The sequence below is a fragment of the Triplophysa dalaica genome, chromosome 20 (assembly GCF_015846415.1).
Source record: "Triplophysa dalaica isolate WHDGS20190420 chromosome 20, ASM1584641v1, whole genome shotgun sequence".
In the NCBI taxonomy this organism is placed as follows: domain Eukaryota; kingdom Metazoa; phylum Chordata; class Actinopteri; order Cypriniformes; family Nemacheilidae; genus Triplophysa; species Triplophysa dalaica.
Window position 1 is genome coordinate 11,650,285 of NC_079561.1, and position 12,780 is coordinate 11,663,064.

The window sequence follows — 12,780 nt, forward strand, 5'->3', positions numbered from 1 at the left end:
CATGTGGACAAACCACAGAAGTTTTGGGATAGTGTTCTGTGGACTGATGAAACAAAATTAGAACATGGATCAACGCTATGTTTGGAGGAGGAAGAACAAGGCCTATGAAGAAAAGAACACCTTGCCTACTGTGAAGCATGGCGGGGATCAATCATGCTTTGGGGCTATTTTGCTTCTGCAGGTACTGGGAAGCTTCAGCGTGTGCAAGGTACCATGAATTCTCTTCAGTACCAGGAGATATTGGATGACAATGTGATGCAGTCCGTCACAAACCTGAGGCTTGGAAGACGTTGGACCTTTCAACAGGACAATGATCCCAAGCATACCTCCAAGTCCACTTGAGCATGGTTGCAGATTAAAGGCTGGAACATTTTGAAGTGGCCATCGCAGTCACCAGACTTAAATCAGATTGAGAACCTCTGGTGGGACTTAAAGAAAGCATTTGCAGTGCGCAAGCCTAAGAATGTGACTGAACTGGAGGCTTTTGCCCATGATGAATGGGCGAAGATACCCGTAGATCGCTGCAAGACACTTGTGTCAAGCTATGCTTCACGTTTAAAAGCTGTTATAACTGTAAAAGGATGTTGTACTAAGTACTAAGATTGAATGTCACTTGGGGGTTGAATAAAACTGATAATGATGTGAGCTCAGAAAAGACATTTGTGGTTATTTCATTATAAATGTTATGTTATATTTGTCTGACCTACACATGCCTCTTTGATTTAATTGTAAGCAGGATGACTGAATGATCATAATCAATGTCAAACCTACCAAAACAATCAATTTCAGTTGGGGTTGAATAATTTTGAACACAACTGTAGGTAAAATGTGCACTGTCCTCTCACTTTTCAGTATCATGCTATCAATAGAATTCATTACTAATGTAAACGTTCCTTATTTCTTGGATATTATTTGATTGAATTGATCTGTGTTTGATCCACAGATGAGATTTCACTCAGATTCGTTCAGAGTCCACTCCCATCTCTGTTCGACTCCCTTGAGCACATGCATTTGAAAGATGACTTCGTTCAGAATTGGTCCGACTTGGATGACAATGCCTCCCAAACAGTAGCAAGTCGGACTGGGATGAAGACATCAAACAAGCTAAAGACGATATTGAGTCCGACTGGGATGAAGAAATCCGGCAAGCTGAAGACGATATTGAGTCCGACTGGGATGAAGAAATCCAGCAAGCAGAAGACGATATTGAATCAGACTGGGATGAGGAAATCCAGAATGCTGAAGATGCTATTGAGTCCGACTGGGATGAAGAAATCCAGCAACCTGACAACGCTGTAGATTCAGACTGGGATGAGGAAATTCGGCAAATTGAAGACGATATTGAGTCTGACAGGGATGAAGAAGTATAGAAAGCTGAAGATGCAAGTGATCCGAATTTGGACGAAGACACCCAGAAAGCTGAAGTCAGGCAGTCTGAAGAGAAGCAGGAGGATGATAAGAAGCCCAGTGTGTTCATTCAGGGTTAGTTTTACCGCCATAATCCCAACATATCCCAACATAAACATACACAATTTTGGTCATACGTGTTCATTGTTAAAACATTGAAGGCGGTTTCGGAGAAGTCTTTGCAGGGATGGCTTGGAGGTTTGATTTTATACTTACAGTAACTACACAGCAAATAGTGTCTTCTTCGCTTTTGTGCTCACCTATACAATATCTCACTCTGTCCTTTAAAAACATTCCTAATGTATCTACAGTAATTTCCACTAAGTGCTTGATTTATTCATTACATTATTGACTAATATTTATGTTTTAATTTTTTGTTCAGGTGGCGGTGAAATATGCCAAGAAGACTGGATTATATCAGCATCGTAAATAGTCTGTGCTGTCAGTTAAAAACATTACCCATTGTTTTTCGTGAATGTACATACACTTCGTTTGACATTAGTTTGTCTAAGACTAAGGTATATACAGTATATTCATGTTTAGGAAGCCAACTCTGTATAAATATGCTAAAAATTGTCTTTCTTCTAGCCGGGTCATCCTGAACCCCTTCCTCGTGAGGTGGCCCTACACATGCTTGCCTGCGAGGGAGAAATAGTTCCTGAGATCGTCCAGTTCTTGGACCACCACAGCTGCCTACTTGTCCTGCGAAAGAGGGGTATTCCATCGTGATATCAAACTGGAGAACCTCATTAGGACAGACACCATGAACGTCAAACTCATTGATTTTGGATGTGGCGATCTGCTTAAAAAGTCGATCTATAAGACGTTCACAGGTATGTCAGACACGCATCATTTACATTTGTATAAATAAGATGACAGCATTCAGATTTAGTGCTAGGCTCATTTTAGTGGCTACAAAATACTGTGGCAGTGCAAACAAATAAATGACATCTGTTTTCCTTGAGGCTCAAGAGATTACGCCAGCCCTGAATACTTAGAAACGAGCGAGTACCATGGCAAGCCGGCTACGGTGTACTCACTGGGCCTAGTTTTATTCGCCATGCTGTGCAGGAGGTTTCCCAGCTATTTTGATCTGCACCTGATCAATGATAAGACGTGGAGCAAAGACGGCTTGACTGAAGGTGACATCTTCATCAGGGCAACTGTAATTGAAATTGTATAACAACACAGATTATATTATATTACAATTGTAAAACAGGTTATAAACGAATACCAATCAATAAAAAAATCAATCAGAGCAGGTGTGCAGTGACATTCAGATAACCGAACAGTTGGTAGTAATCGTTTCTACCATCTTTCTGCACAGAATGCTGCAGTTTGCTTCAGGCCTGTCTGCAGCAGAATCCAGATGAGCGGATCCATCTGGAAAATATTCTTGACCATGCATGGTTTGAGGTAATGTGCTAGATTTGTTTTTGTGTGTGCGTGCATGTTTAAGTCTTTTTTGCTGTCGTTTTAGCTTTAGCTTTTTTTGTGGTGTATACTACTGGCAACAAGCAAAACATTTTATAAAGTTTAAGGATTAGTCACTAGTTGGAGTACGTCCTCCATAGAGGGCTTGAGTGTATTTTGTCGTTTGTGAAATGTGAGGAAAGTGACATGTCAAACCTGCGATTGACATATCTTTAAATAACACACAGGTTTTGTTTATTTCAGGTCAGCCAAGTGGAGCGATAAATCATGAGATCCAGGTGATCTAAAGATTGTAAGATTACAATCTTCATAAACACGTGGATTAAAATGAAAACTTGCAGCGAGTCTATGTCGGACTTCCGTCAATTTCAGGGTTCCAGCCTGTCCTTAATGTCTAAAATTCACTTTTCATAATGTTTTTAACCCTTTGATGAATACGATCACACTGATGCGATAAGAACATTCAGCGCTTTGGCTGGCACTGAGCCTGAGACAGACTCAATTGTGTCACATATCACAAGACTTCAGACATATACACGTGCCTACAAGCACAAAATACATTTAGAGATTGTATAATACACACTGATGTCTATGGAAGCGGCAAATGTAATTTGACGGATGTGTTTTATTCACATCAGCCACAGTTTCTGCAATGTAAGCAATTGTTAAGATCACTCAATTCTTGTACCAGTTCACCAGGCACTTACATTAGTGGATTTTGAGAGAAGTGGATGAATTCACATGATGTAAATTCGAAAGATCTCAGACCGCAGCAGAAACAAACATGGCAGCGCCTGCTTATAGCTCACTAACGCGGTCATTATAAAAGTGTTTAAACAACAAAACACATTCACATGCACATATTTGACAATCAGACTGTCAGATATTTCCTGACATAGTTAACAGTAAAAAAATTAAAAAACAGTCAAACATTGTAACTAGTCACTGTACCTAGTCAAATACTAAAACGGGTTTCAGGTGTAGCCATGCTTCAGGAATATGGTTTCACAGCCAAAAGGCAGAAAAAGCACTCTGGAGACGAATACAAACACAATTGTTGGTCTTCACTAGTGCTTTTATTTTGTATTTTTTTTCTGTTAATTATTAAGAGTTTCACAAAACATTGTTTGGTCCTATAAGATAAAATACAAAATGCACTGATAAATTATAGATGGTAGATTATTTTTCTAGGTCAGTATACATTTTTCATAGATTAACAATCGCTTTTAAAATACGCTATAAATTTCGACTATTTAGATAAAGTTTCGGTTAAAGGAGTATGACTTGGAAATAGCAGAACTAAATTAGAACTAAAATGCCAAAATAGCATGGATTATTGCCATTTGCATTCCACTAGTTGAAGAGTTAACTAGAGGTCTGCTAGATACGCTAAACTTTGCGTCTTATAATTTACCAAATAAAATACACCAAGTAAACCGTGTTTTCAAAACAGTCCTGAGCACTAGACATGCAATCAGAAGTTGTTGAAAGTGACAATGAAACTTGCATTTATACAAAACTATACGATTCGGCCGCCATTTTATTTTTTGAGCTCGAGCCTTCTCGACCAATCACATTCCTTGCATGTTGTTGTGGAAACAACAGGTCTCCAACATTGGTTAGCTTGGGGGGGAAGGAGCTTGACGTGGACGTTTATTTTTCTTCAGAAAAGTTGAACTTTTTTCAACCTCAAAAGACACCATGAGCTGCAGAAAAAGACGCCACGGCTGGCGTTTAAAAAAGCTCAGGACGTTTTTGAAAACACAGTTGACTCCGTATGATTGCAATGTAAAACAGAAAAAGAACGTCAAGTGTAGACATGGGCTACGTTGAATATTTATCATTTTTGTCAGTGTATTTATATACAAAAATGGACCTGCAACTTACTAATGCTTGCTTTCGGAAACTACACACAAACAATTTTTAACAGTTCTCAATGTCAATTTCGAGGACAGAATGGCACATTTAGTATTTTTTATAGCTAACTGAAGTACACTGTAGGGCGTTTGAAAGACACTGAAACGAATGAATACGGTTCTTAATGCAAGCTTGCAGGAGAGCATGGTAGATATTATATAAAGTTTTGACAAAAAAAAACTGGAAATACAATGAAACATAACATTCAGTGGACGTTAATAATTGAAAATGATTAATTTAGAAGAATATGTCAAAAGAAAAAAGTGTCAAGAAATGGGAGGTCTGTGCCCGTTTAGAGCTTTGAAATATGCCAATGTGCTTTAAAGCACATTTGGTGTTATGGAAATATGCTTTGAAGCACATTAAGAAAATTAATCTAAATTTTATTGGTAAACATGATTCTAATATTTGAAACAAACACAAGGTAAGGGCAAAGTCCTATACAAAAATATTTTATTCTGATAATCATAAGTAGCTTTGCACACTGCTGGCATCGAGAATGATTTTGATCAGCATTTTTTTGTTAATATCAGAGGGGTTTTCCAACTTCTAGATTACATTTTACTTTTTGTATTTAATGTCTATATTGTATTGACCGAAATGCATAAATATATATATATATATATTTCAATATCAATTTTGGCCATATCGTCCAGCCCAGTTATTACATACATGTGTTACTTTACTAAAATCTAGAATGAAATAAAATATGTCTTTATTTATCATATTTTATGACACGGCTCGTTGGAATGCTTGATTTTGATTGGCCAGTCGCAACTAGGACTGTAACCCTTAGTAGACATATCGATAACGTTGTCGACAAATAATTTTCTTGTTGAGTAGTCGTTTTATTTCACATGATGTATGTCAACGGCCTGCATTAACGTGGTTTAACCTGTGGGGCACTTTAGCGCATCTTCACTTCAAGAATCAATGCAAGCTGAACCAGGGCTGTGCCCGAAAGCGCGGCCTATACACTGATTCAATATTCCGTACATTAGTTCACTAATATAGTCCACTTTAAGCGGGTGAAAACGCGTGAGGAAATTTGGACACTCTGCAAGCTCTGCATGGGCCATCTTCTGTTAAGTTGTGGGAATTCATTCAGCGCGAGCCTCACGATAAATGTCTAGCAGGCAGCTAGCCTTGAGTGTACATCAGTTGTACAATGGTTATTATGATCCATCATGGGATTGAATGAGTGTACTCCGTAATATCCACTATGTATTCGGACACCACTTAAAATGGATGTCCCCTCAAATAGTGCACTATATTAGGGTATAGGGAGCTATTTCGGACACAGCCTAGTCTGTGATGATTGCAATAGAGAGATTTTTGCATCTTACGCCTATTTCGCCAGGCATATAAACACATTAACCTACTTTTAGTCGGTTTATTGAAAGGCACGTGTGTAATATAATGTCACAGGAGTGCATCCTTACTGTGAATTTGCAGTGAATTTGCAGTGCAGTCAGTTTTGCGGTGAGAGAGGAGGAAATATACTGCAAACTCTTTCTTGACCCCCCCGTAAAAACAGTTTATCTTAGAAGCTGAAGTGTATCATTCAAAATTCTCCATACTTGCATAAAAGGATTAAACGTCCCGGCTGATTAAACAATAGAATACCATAGAAATTGTAATGGATTATGGTAACTGAATTGGTTTTAATGGAAACTATAATGGTCTAATGTCTATTGGTACGTTATGAATTCTATTGGTGGGTATAATGCCCAAAACAAACTATAAAAAGGAGTTTTGTAACGGTTTTAATGAAAGAAGTTTATGGTTTATAATAGTATATCAATGGAAACCATTCAAATTTCTTTCATGGGCTTCTGTTGTTTTTTTCCAGCTGGGGTAGCCTATGTTTATCTTAAATAAATCATGTCTTTAGAATCATTGTTAGAAAAGCATTGTTTTAAAATGTACAGCATATGCAGTTGTACACAAATAAGTTGTATAACCTTAATGTTTAATGGAATGGTGATGTACTTACTTGGTTATAGTTTTTACATCATTAGTTGAGTTTTTCCTTACTAACATTTACATTTATGCATTGAGCAGACAATTCTATCCAAAGCGACTTACAGTGCATTCAAGCTATACATTTTTAATCAGAATTTACTCTTAAGAACCTTCTTTATATATTCAAATAAATTTATATCGAATCAAGCTGAATTATGGAAAACAATTGCAAACTTAGAAATCAAACTGTCAAATGGGTCAATGCCCTGCCTTATTTAAAACACAGTTGACTAGCAGTTTGACTATTGATGACTATTGATAGAAGACAGAAACCTGAAGGAAATTTCTCCATTCAACTGTCTCAAAGTTCACTAAAAAGCTTTTTTCAAAAGCTGAAATAATGTCCTTGTTTTATTTATTAGTTAAAATAGAACAAACTCAATATTTAATAATCGATTAAGAACTACTGATTAATTTGCCAGATAATCGTTCTTATAATCGATAGATTAATCGATTATCAAAATAACAGTTTGTTGCAGCGCTAGTTGCAACATTTGCAGGTTTGTTATTACCAGATAACAACCTATCAAAACTAATAACACAAGGTAACCCAGATGCAGCAAATCATTTTGAGATGTTTTTTTGACAAATAAATGTAAATATGTCTTTTAAAAACATATGACATGATAACAATTGATTAAACCAAATGTTTGTGACATTTGAACGTTGTTTCTTACCTTATAAACAAAAGTAAACTTTTCCTTTTCCTCGCGGAAGTTCTGCATTCGGTAAAATTTGCTAATAAAATATTTAAAATTCACATTTCATGTCCAGCTTTTTCTTCATGTGGCAAGTAGCTGTGTAATAAGCAGGATAATGTGCAAGCAGCCGGCTTTTAAAGCAAAATAAGCCCCTTCAGCTCCTATCCCTTACTAATGAAACACCTGACAAATTATCAGTAAGCTTTACTGTAAGATTTTATCCAAAGCGACTAACATTGCATTATACTATACGTTTGTTTTCAAGTAGGTGCAACATGAAAATTCACATTTCATGTCCAGCTTTTTCTTCATGTGGCAAGTAGCTGTGTAATAAGCAGGATAATGTGCAAGCAGCCGGCTTTTAAAGCAAAATAAGCCCCTTCAGCTCCTATCCCTTACTAATGAAACACCTGACAAATTATCAGTAAGCTTTACTGTAAGATTTTATCCAAAGCGACTAACATTGCATTATACTATACGTTTGTTTTCAAGTAGGTGCAATGGGATCTAGTGTTGCTAACGCCATTCTCTAACCACTGAGCCACAGGAAAGCTTCAGAATTCATTTAATCACATATAATAATTAAAACGGGTTACAAGTGCACTGCACAAAAATGTTTTGCCTTGTTTTGCAGAAATATCACAAATCCTATGGCAGAAATAATAACAAAACAATTCAATTAATAAATATTTTCTTCAGAAGCTGAATTAAGCTGAAAAAGATTGTAAGCCTTTATTTTCTTAATAAATAATCAATGGTACACACTGCTAAGTTTCATGTAACTAGAAATTTACATTTTCTGAAGAAAATGTGAGTGGTGCTTCGTGGCAAACCGCAGAACTGGGCTTTAGGGTGATGACACTTAGCTAAGAATGAATCTTACCAACCCCCATGTCTCTATGATGTTTGGATGCAGAGATAGAGGTAATGCTAAATGGTTGCTAGGCTAACCTGTTTGGTTGCTAGGGGCGTGGCTTAGCATGTTCTAATTGATGATTCTCTAGGCTATGAGTGAAACGATCCAACCCCTATCTCTCTAAGAAGTTCTGAGGCTTAGATAAAGGTATTGCTAAACGGTTGCTAGGCTAACCTGTTTGGTTGCTATGGGCGTGGTTTTGTAATGTAATGAAGTTCCTGGGATACGGATTGGTTGCCTGAGTCAAATAAGCCACCCCCTTCTCTCCGACACTGTGCTGCAAAGATATCCACCTGGTTCTTTTACAATGGGAGTCAATTGGAATGGTTGCTAGGTTACTGTAAATGGTTGCCTATGGGCGTGGCATCATAGCGTCATGATCACCATGTGATACTGATTGGTTGTCCGAGTCAAATGAGCCCACCCCCTTGTCTCTAACTGTTGTACTGCGAAGTTATTCATCTCAGGACAGTTATGATGCCTTATATGGGCATGTTTCCTCCCCATGTTAAGTCAATAGGGCATTTTGAGGGCTCTTGCGCCCCAGGGGTACAACTTACACCCCATTGTGATGTGTTTTCTTACAGAGGCCGATAGGCTGTTCAAATGTGGTAACCCGCATGTTTCTATGAAATTCTCGCTCGGAGTTACGACACGTCAAAGTTTGGCGCAATGTTAAGGAAATGGGATTTTCGGGGTGGTTTTTTGCCCCCCTATCGAACCCCCCCCGCCTGATCGCTTATATAAGTCATAGCACAACATTCCCGTATAGGCCCGTCGATTTGAGCCCTCAGGGGTCATAGGCCCTTAGGGGCCTATGACAAAAACTGCGGGACAAAATATTTCCAGCACAACAGTAATACTCATGCTTTTTTCAAAGCACCACTGATGATTGACAGTTGTAACATAGTCGTTACCATGGCAACATGTTTGCTGTTGATCGCAGTTAACAAGAAACATGAATCCCAAGAGTTTAACCCGTTTAAAAAGTATCTGCTGTTTTCAGCCAAAGACTGGTTCAAACGTGCTCTCGTTTACATTTTTTGTTTAATATTTTGTGAAAGTTGTTTAACGTTTGATTGTGGAATTGTTCAATTGTACCTTTTTAAAATGTCAGGGTCTCGACATTGAATTAAACTTTAAATACACATTAAAATATACATCTTCATAGCTGAATACTGCCATCTTGTGAATAACCACTGCAGGATGACTTCTAGAGTATGTTTTAGTTGTTTGTTGGCCTGAGGAATTGAGGAAACAGTAAAGAAAATGTTTTGTTCTTTGAGTTTTATGAAATAACATATGGGTCGGGAAGGCAGGGTCGGATCCAAATGCAGCTTTATTTACAGACGGAGTGGTCAAACAAGCAAGAGTTAATAGCCAGCAAACAAGGCAAGGATAAACTCTTCAAATAAAGCACTAGACAAGCAATTCTGAGCAGTGTGTAAATGGAGTGAGCGTGGCTAATATGGTGTCTGGGTGATTGGTAACAGCTCTCACTAAATCCTTGTTGTTTCGAGTCAGATCCTAGGGCGTGGCTTGTTGGTTTCGACTAAATCCTTGGTTTTTCAAGTTGAAACCTTTACCCTAACCTAACTCTAAACATCTGAACTACCTATGATTGTTAATCTGGCCAAAAAACACTGTTGCGTGACGTCAGACTCGAAAAACCAAGGGTATAGTGAGAGCCCATTGGTAACATGTGATGGTTTAATCAGAGGGGGTCCAGGATGAAACGGTCCGTAAGGTGTGTGGCGACCTCTGGTGGCAGGGAGCAGATATGTGACACGAGAGTTATTTTATATTGTTTATTCCGAGGTTGTTCTGCCATGATACATTTGGCGTTAAAATAATTTTGTTGAAAGCATTATAGCAGATTGTTGTTGGGCCCTTGAGAGCAGCCGTGCGAGATTTTCAGATTGCTGTTCAAAATAACACACACAGACTGCCATTATATGATTATCTTATTTCAAGACTCTTGAGGTTTAACGGCACATCTGCTCAGATCCCTCTATTGTTCCAGAATGGATAAGTTCTCCTTACCAATTTTTTTTGTCCAGAGCATAAAGGCCAAAGACAGAAAATACTGGGCTTATCCTAGAGCTAATTTTCACTAGTTTAGCCAAAGGCCGAATATAACGTATTGAAATCTAATTTACCTAGTCTTCTCATGAAACAAAGCATACAAGTGACACCACACAATCTCCCAGTTTCCCAGGAGAGTAAAAAATCTAGTGTACTTTTTTAGAGAATCTATTGACAGAAATTCAGTATAATGTACATAACGTAATGTCTTCAGAGGTGTATACAAATCTTACAGACTGAAGCATTATGTTTTTATTACCTTACAGTGAGCTAATTCCATCTACTTATGCCGCGGGTCCCCTTGAATGGAATTTGATATGTTGTTTCTACAGTAGCCCAAATGGACAAATTGCTCTACAGAGTGCTTTTCGTAAAAACATTATCTCCTGCTAAAAGAGCTCAAATGTGAGGGTGCTGTTTGTTGCAATTCAAAACCTCACTACTAAATTTCATACACTTGACATTTGAAGTAGACTTGTGGGACCTACAGTACAGACTAGAGGCTCCCATTTTGTTGGGATTCTGGTGGGTCACAGGAATCATGTGGGACACAATCACTATTAATGTAACTGGGACAGGACAGGAAAAATTGCCAGCGGGAGTGGGCTGGACCGGGAATTGTAACAACAATATGATTCCCATCTATATAAACTAATATACAATTTATATATATAAACTATATGTTTTAATTTTGTTAAACTCAGTTCTTGTTGCCCTATCTCTGTATGCTCTCCTATTTGCTTTGGTGTGGCTGGTTAAGTGAATGACGCGCTCCACAACCGTAACAGTTGGTGGCAATAATGCACCACATCCGGATCTGGACCTTGGCTTCGTTCTATTCAGACGAGCGAGCAATTTCATATTGTTTAAATTGAGCAGCCCACCTACATACAGTAGCAGAGCTTTACACATCACATGCACTCAGGGACATTTATGTTGATGACCTTACTACCATATCCTCTAATATCTTTATTAAGCGCCAAACATGCTTCATTTCAACCCTTTTTGCGGGCTGCTTCTCGCACCAAAGTCGCATCACATAAAGACATGCAGACAGCAAGAGCAGGTGAATAACGTTAAATAAACACAACAGGGGAGTCGGAGGGAATGGGAGATGTTAATCCGGGATTGGGATGGGATTTTCCCCCAGTCTTTATTTTGGATTGGGATGGGACAGGATTTTTGTAGTGGGAGTGGGACGGGAGAGGTTTAAAAATCCACTCCTGTGTTACCCTCAGACCCAACTGCAAGAACAGAAGATATCATGTTCCAAATATCAGCTGAATGCTTGTTTGCACCATGTCTATAAAGAAAGTCCCATGCACCATTGACAGTTTGCGAAGCTTGTGTAATTAATGAATTTATATTTTTTGAGTAAAATACTTTATTCCTATATGTCTATTTTTAAAGGCGTCACAGTGTGTACAGTAGCACTTATGGGCAAATAAAAGCCATTGCCTCAAAAGGGAGGGAGATTTGACTTTCACTTTAAAAATGAAATAAATAAAAATATTTATATTTTCTCTCTGTTTTCCAGTTTTGTTCTATATAGTAAATGAAATGAGAGCTAGACATTGTCTCCAGTATTTCAAATAGAGGGAATGACTGAGACATCTGTGCTTTAGATGACAAATGACCGTTGCCCTGTGATTAGATTAGAAGACTGTCTGGCTCTTTTTGTAATGAAAGTAAATTAACCACATCACTGTGCAGCCCCCTGCTGCTTTGATCAAAAATAGCACGCACATGTGTCTCAGAGGGGTCACATACGCTAGATAATCAAATAAAAGATATAATCTAAGGAAGTCTGAAGTATCCTCCCTCAAACTGTAATGGGAAACAGTAAACACAATTTCCCCCACCTTCTTGTTCAAAGCAGAAAAATACCTTAAACATGAAATACAGATATTATTTTAATTCTGGATTATCATCAGATCAAGTTAAATAATAAAATAAATATATTAATTAAAAGCAGTTCTAAATGTTACTGTAATTACCCATCAAGAAGCTTAAAAGAATGATATTTTAAAGTGTGGTTTGTGAACACTGTGTAAATCACACGTACAGTATACATTACTGCTTCAAGGTCTGTCAACGCAGATGGGCTGAGTTCTGCTTTTTTTTTTAGCTGCGAGAGATAATTTCAAAACATTTCCTTTTTACAGTGAATAGTAGGCTAACTGAAAGGAAGGAGTTAGTGATAACCAGGATAGAAAGAAGTTAATAGCCACTAGTCCCTTTATCTGGGATAGTGTGGTATTAACAGGACTTATATTATGTTAACAGGAGTTGGTG